This window comes from Silene latifolia, chromosome 9 (assembly GCF_048544455.1).
Source record: "Silene latifolia isolate original U9 population chromosome 9, ASM4854445v1, whole genome shotgun sequence".
NCBI classification, from domain to species: domain Eukaryota; kingdom Viridiplantae; phylum Streptophyta; class Magnoliopsida; order Caryophyllales; family Caryophyllaceae; genus Silene; species Silene latifolia.
The window spans coordinates 64,427,485-64,434,716 of record NC_133534.1 but is presented as its reverse complement, the minus strand read 5'-3'; the positions used below and the strand labels follow the sequence as shown (position 1 = coordinate 64,434,716).

Genomic DNA, 7,232 nt, shown 5'->3' with positions numbered 1-7,232 from the left:
AAATGAGCTCGCGAAACTCGCCAAAGAGATTGATTAGAAGATGGATTTGGGTGGGAAATAAAAATGAGTTATAATCAAGACCAAGTTTTACCATCTCTTATTTAAATTTAGTAGCAAATATATATTTTATTAAAAATAAATTAAACATTTATAACTATAAAATATATATTTTATTAAATTTAAATAACGTGTCCAATGTCCTAAATTTCATGAGATGTCGTGTCACATGTCTTGTGTCGTGTCCATGTCCGGAGCTACCTAGCCCATGACTAGGTCTAACCATACACTCGTCACCAGCGCTGAACACCGCCACTAGACAAACACCAACCGTCGTTGAACACATGAACCACCATAAAACCCACCTAAGACGACAAAATCCACTTTAACCCACTACCTAACCTAGCCAAAGAACCCTAGATCTAACGCATGAGATGAAGTTAGGACGTGAAATGTCGGAGAAAAGAAAGTCAACGGAAAATTCAAATGTTGTGTGAGCTTCGTGGGAAGAGCCTGGGGTTTAAAATGTTGTGTGAGCTTCGTGGGAAGAGCCTGGGGTTGGGGAGGGGCCTGGATTCAGGCTAGGGGTGGTGGTGGTGGTGGCTTAATAAGAGGGTCAATTTGGCTATTGCATAAAGGTTTTAACTAATTCAATACTCCCTCCGATCCAGACAAATGGTAATATAGGAAAAATTGGATTATTTAAGAAAATGTGGAAAAGTGAGGGATAAAGTTGAAAAGTTTGATTGGGACCACATGAATGAGCTGTGTAATTAAACAATAAGTTGTAAATAGGGAGTGAATGTAAGGGTAATTTAGTCATTTTTCAGGCCAAATATGGTATGTTACTATTGGTGTAGATCCTCCCATTGTTGTCAGAATCGCGATTCGATCCAACGATTCTACGATTTTACGATCCAAAAATGATTGACCGATCCTGGATCCTACGATTCTATCATAATTGTAGAATCTTACGATCCTATTAATTTGAAAATTTCTAGAGTTGGGATCATAATGCGATCCTACGATCCGATTCCATAATAAAAAAAAATTAATATATATTTTTATATAATGACACCGTAAAACCCAAATTTCGTGTAAGTTGTTCATACAATGATACAAAAATCATTAATTACCAATATTTTATGGATAAATATTAATAAATAAGTGTTTTGATTTTCAATTATATGTTTTTACCAAATAAAAAATTATATTTAGTGAGTTTGTAGAATCTTACGATTCTACGATCCGATTTTACCGATTCGATCCTATCCTCCCCATCCTCCGTTTTAGGCAAGTGTTACATGTTATTAGATAACGCGGTGAATAATTAGTAAAAACATCAATAAATGAAGAACAATGCAAGTGCATGTGTAAATGTAAGTCGTAACAAGTTCTATTCATGATTGTACTAGGTGATAGATTGTACGAGTAATAGATAACATAGTAGAAGTATGCGGCTATACTCCCTTTTATTTTCATCAATGAATGACAAGAAAGAGAAAAATATGTCGTTTATCTCATTATCACCGCTCATGAGCTGTCTCATCTCGTTATCAACGCTAGTCATACTATGTCGAATATCTCTCAGCATAACGAGTAATGACCCAGACAAGCTGCATTGGAAAATTAAAGACCCAATAAACCATAATACGACTACCCCCTCGGCCCTCTTCCTCTACATCTCCTTTCACTCCAGTCATCTGGAAAACAAATTAAGGACCATATTGATCTAGTCTAATTGCATTTTCATCAAACACCTCAACCAGTTTGATGTACTACATACATTCAGTGAAATCAACAAACTAAGATGTACTAAAATTAGTCTCAATACCTTATCACCAATTTGCCATTAATCCAGAGTAACAGTCTCACTTTAGCAAGGGGCCAATGAACACTATAAACTCAGAGTTGCTTGACACAAGATAAGAGAACCAGATTATTGAACATCTTAAAAAGTCAAGGGAAGACATCAACAAAGCTACTTCCAATTCAGTACTCTGCCGTATACCAAAAGAGAAAAAACACAAATCTAGACTTTAAATACATCGAAATCCTCACACGTTTGAAAAAGGTTGCATTGCATCATATTCCTGCTGCCGCTGCCTTATTACTTGTCTGCAATTCGGGTACCTCAAAGATGAGTATTCAAACTTTTTACGATATACCTAGATAAAGAGTGAAGTAATAATGAATTCACACAGAGAGCTATTATAGGATAGAATAACCTAGATACAATCGTATAATGACGCTAAATTTCCAGTGCGGCGCTTTTTCAACACTGCAGGAATGGATTGACCAAACTTAAGAAGCCATACAATCAAAACATAGTACTACTAAATTAGGCTCAGGACACTACATAGGGGACGCCACACGGAGATATAGTGATTTTGGAGGTTACAGCAACTGCAATACGATGTGTCAACAAGATTTGATACTATGATTTAAGTAGGACATTAGGCGCTTCAATGTCATACACCATACTGCCAAAGTAACAAACTCTCTCACTGTCTTATTGACTAAGACAAGCACTTCGAGGAGACAAACTGGAAGTTGAATTAGCAGATATGAGACAGTAATATCAGACTTGACCAGTTGAGCTCACAGAAATGAGGGGGTGGTACTACTGAGTACTGAGAAAGAGCTAAGGTGGTCGGTCATATATGAGAATCCGGTTGGAGTATCTTAAAAAAAATTCCCCAAGTTTCCAATGATTCTACCCTTCTAAGGTTAGACAGAGCTGAGGATTTAAAATAACGAGGTTTTATGAGTGCTTGGACCCAAACAATTGGTAGCATCATCATTCCAAGTCATCAACAAACACCAATAACAACCTTTAAGAAAGCCAAATAAGTTGTCCTCATCATTCCAAGTCATCACTCCCTTAGTGTTACTTCAATCTTCTTACTTTCAAAATCCCCCCACATATATTGAAAACTGAGAAGATTATTCAGGAATGCCACTAGAACTACGGATCAGCTATGTCATCTTTTTTATTAAAGGAAGACAAGGGAATTGATGTTTTGGTCGAAAATCATGTGGTTGTGCGGAGCTTAGTAGAATACAGACTCACATCTTACGAACACTTACTGACTGACCTTAAAGGAAGAGCACAACCGATAAACAACTTGATCTACCAGATTACAATATGAAAGGGATACCTCAAATTTAGAATTTAGGAAACTAACGAAAATAAATTATGCTAACTTGAAGATACCATTAAAAACTTGAATTCAGGAAGTTTAACTTGAAAATGGAACATATAAGATCGCTCTTTGATTTCTCACGATAAAAAAAATGGAGATAAATAAAAGATCAGAAGGGAGGTAAATGATAAGTAAATCCACGTCTCAAGGTTTAGAAAGTTGGCAAGGACTACAAATGTATGATTCTCCATATCTGATGGTATTAGACTACAAGCATAACTTAAGACACTCTACCACATAGTTCAAAATTCAAAGTTCTTATGGTAATACGCTTCACATAACTCGAAGCTCAACATCCAACAATCTTTGCTTAACAAAATCAAGTTAACTCGAAGCTCCATATTCTACTTGAAGATTAGACTTCTAAGATATGAATGATCAATTGCCCTATAAATCTTCTATCTTAAAGTACCCTATTTCTTCCGGCCCGCAACTATAAATTCAGTAAGAGAATAAGTGAGGTTTATGATAAAATTGCCAAAAAGTAATTAGAAGAGTCATAGCTTTGTCACGGCTTAGAAAAGTATGATCCATTTAGCGCATCAAACAAAACATTCCAATTTCCTTTCCAAAAGGTAACATAGAAGACAAGAACAATCACATAACAAAAGAAACACAAATCCTTAAAGCAAGCAAACAACAACATTACCCCAATGCCACAATGGCTCCCGCAAATTGCGGAGTAAGGGATCTCTAGAGCAAGCAAATTATAGACTCTATAAGATGATATCCAAATTTATCTTCCATGAGTGATTGATCTTTATATGGTTGTCTCATCTAGTTAATCCCATTCAACCAAAACTCTAAAATAATCAATAAGAAGATGCATTTCTAACTTAGTTATCCTTGAGTGATTGATCTCTATTTGCTTGTCTCGTCTAGTTGATAACCTTCAGCTAGAAATCTGAAAGAACAAACATTACTAATCAGCACTAACAATCAATAGATAGACTTCTATTGAGCATCTTACCTATGTCAAATTCTGGAATAACAAACTAAACTCAACAGTCAACACCCATAAAGTAATCAGACGAGTCATAGCTTTGTCACGGCTTTGATAATTATGATCCATTTAGCGCATCAAACAAAACATTCCGATTTCCTTTCCAGAAGGTAACATAGAAGACAAGAATACAAGAAACACAAATCCTTAGAGCAAGCAACAACAACATTACCCTAGTGCCACAATGGCTCCCGTAAATTGCAGAGTAAGGGATCTCTAGAACCTACGATGTTATCCATATTATCTTTGGTGAGTGATTAATCTCTATATGATTGTATCATCTAGTTAATGGCATTCAGCCAAAACTCTAAAATAATCAATAAGAAAATGCGTTTCTAACTTAATATTATCCGTGAGTGATTGATCTCTATTTGCTTGTCTCGCCTACTTGTAAACTTGAGCTATAAATCTGAAAGAACAAACATTACTAATCAGTACTACCAATCAACAGCTAGACTTCAATTGAGCATCTTATCTGTTAACTTGATTAAGTCTGAAGGTTCTTATCCCATTTATTACAAAAGAAAACATGAACAACTGAATGAAAAAGGAGGAATTCGTAACTAGTGTACAAAAACATCAATTATCGTCATTACCATCAATAAGCCAAGCATGAGTGTGGCGAGTGATGGAAAGCATGGAAGTCATCAAAGCGGACGCGGTCGCTGTATGAAAAGGCTGCATTGTATCAAGACAAGCACTCAATTCGACCGGACACCTAAAACAACAATTCCAATGATTGAGACGGAGGGAATATAAACAAATGATTGAGACGGAGAAAGTATAATAAAGTAAAGAAAAGAAAAGAGAAAGGGAGAATGACCGGAAAATGCGAGGAGCGGAGAGCAGGTTGTTGACGGAGGTGGAACGGAAGGAACACCCTGATGACTTGGATTTCGTTGAGGAGACCAAATTAGCGACGGCGTTGCGGGCGGCGTTCGATCTGAGTATAGATCTTGCGGCTGTTATTGTCGCCATTTTTTTGTGGATCGCACTTCACGACTACACTAAAAACAACCCTTAAACCCTTAATAAACCATCAACTCCTTTATTAGAGCAAAACTGAATAAGATAGTAAGGGGGCGTTTGGTTCGGGGGCTTTAGGAAAGGGAAAGAGAATCAAATGGAATGATTCCATTTGTTGTTGTTTGTTTGACACAATCAAAGGGTAACCCATACCCTCCCTTACCCCCAAAACCATACTCACCCATACCCCTCCGCACCTCCGGTAACCCCATAACCCCCTTTCCCTTCTACTCCCTTCCACCACTGCCACCAACCCAAACCATCAACCACTTCCACCAACACCCATCGTCAACCACTTCCACCAACACAACCACCATCGGCGACGCCGGCGGTCCCTCATTCCGGCCCACTCACCGGCGCACTCACCGGCGCTCCACGCCACCCTTCCTTTCCATTCGGACCCATATCCCCAACCACTAAACACCACACCAACACCTTCAATAACTTTCCCACCCCACCGAAACTCTCTCCCTCGCCGGTAACCTCTCTTCCCCAACACCAGATCTTGTGTTTATTAGAACGAGGGAGGAGTTTCGTGGGTGGTGGCTTATTTTTAATTGTTTGTGAGGCTTTGGGTTTTGGTGTCCGACAAGAGATATGGGAACAACGAGGTGGTTGTCGGTGAGAAAACGATGGTGGGCCATCGGCGACACTACTATTGGTGGTCTCGATGTGGGTAGTGGTGACAGGTGGTGCGTGATGGCGGTGGCAGGTGGTGGAGTTAGTTTTAATGATGACGATTCCCTTTCTCTTTCATATCCAACCAAACAATAAATGATATTAGGGGTGATCCCATACCTTTCCCCTTCTTACCCTTTCTTGATTTCATTCTCTTACCCTTTCCCGTACCAAACGCCCCCTAATTCCTTTTTTTTTTTACAACTAGTCTCTCTTATACGTCTTTTAAAGTAAAAACGGGTCAAACACTTTAAATTTTACGGAGTAAATAAGACAAAAATGAAGTGCATAAGTTTAAGACAGATACTCACGTCATAAATGAGAATTGTGTTTTCTTCCCCTTAATTATTATTTTTTTTGAAAAATAAAGACTAATAAATTAATAAAACGTCAAAGGACACTTACAAAGATAGGTAAAATAGAAAATAAATATAATAGAAGCCAAAGAATAAATTTCTCTTGTAAACTAAGAATCGCAAACTCTGATAAGACATTTTGGCTCATTTTCGTATTGTTATTTTCTTGCAGCTTTTGAGTGACTCATTCGTTTGATCTAATGTAAGAGACAAATTACCTATTAATAACACCAAGGATTGTTAACGAGAAACTTGTATCCATTGAAAAGAGGTTAGACGAACCATCAACAAATTACTCTTACCTATGACTCCAATTAATGAATCACGCGCAGTGTCCCAACCAGCGTGCCAAGCATGGGTTCAAATACTTGTCAATTTATATAAAAGGTACAAATGAACTCTTACAAATATCACACTAATCATCAATCCATGGTAAGAGACGATCTGGTCAGCCGTTCATTCAAACGGAGGAGCCCAACGCGGTGCGACCTCGTCAAACCAAGGATACCCGTCTCAAAAGGATCATGGTCAAGACAAACACGCCACCACCGCCCAAGAACACCGCTACGCCGTATAGAGCACCAAGTCTAGACGAGTTAGATATGGAAAGCAAAACCATGGCGGGCACAGGCTAATATTGTAGCCGCCCAGCAGAACAACGGGGACACGGAGAGGGGCCTGACCCACATCGCACCTCGTCAGCTGTTCAGTGAGAAAATTCCAAAGAATGCAAAGGGTAGTGTCACGGCTCGATCGCCGCTGAAATCGTGCAGGAGTCAACAACATCAGCGACGACAAAGTACCCCACCTAAGAGCTCTTCAAAGAGAAACTTGTCGCCCGAAAAGACCAGGTCGGTATTCTCGCGTCTGAAAAGTAAGAGAAGGATGACCAGCCGGCGACTCCAAGAGCGGTCGTCGGGAGAAAGACACCCTCCCACGCCAAACCCGTTAGAATAGAAGATTAAG

General features: G+C 38.8%; 1 long non-coding RNA gene across 1 annotated transcript; it reads right to left on the bottom strand.

Moving 5' to 3' along the window:
* Positions 1-1,912: 1,912 nt before the first annotated feature.
* Positions 1,913-4,108, bottom strand: LOC141599864 (uncharacterized). The gene is made up of 2 exons (XR_012524002.1): positions 4,040-4,108; positions 1,913-2,115 (listed from the first exon to the last, which is right to left on the bottom strand). It is a non-coding gene; the product is annotated as an uncharacterized LOC141599864 (long non-coding RNA).
* Between the last annotated feature and the right edge of the window lie 3,124 nt (positions 4,109-7,232).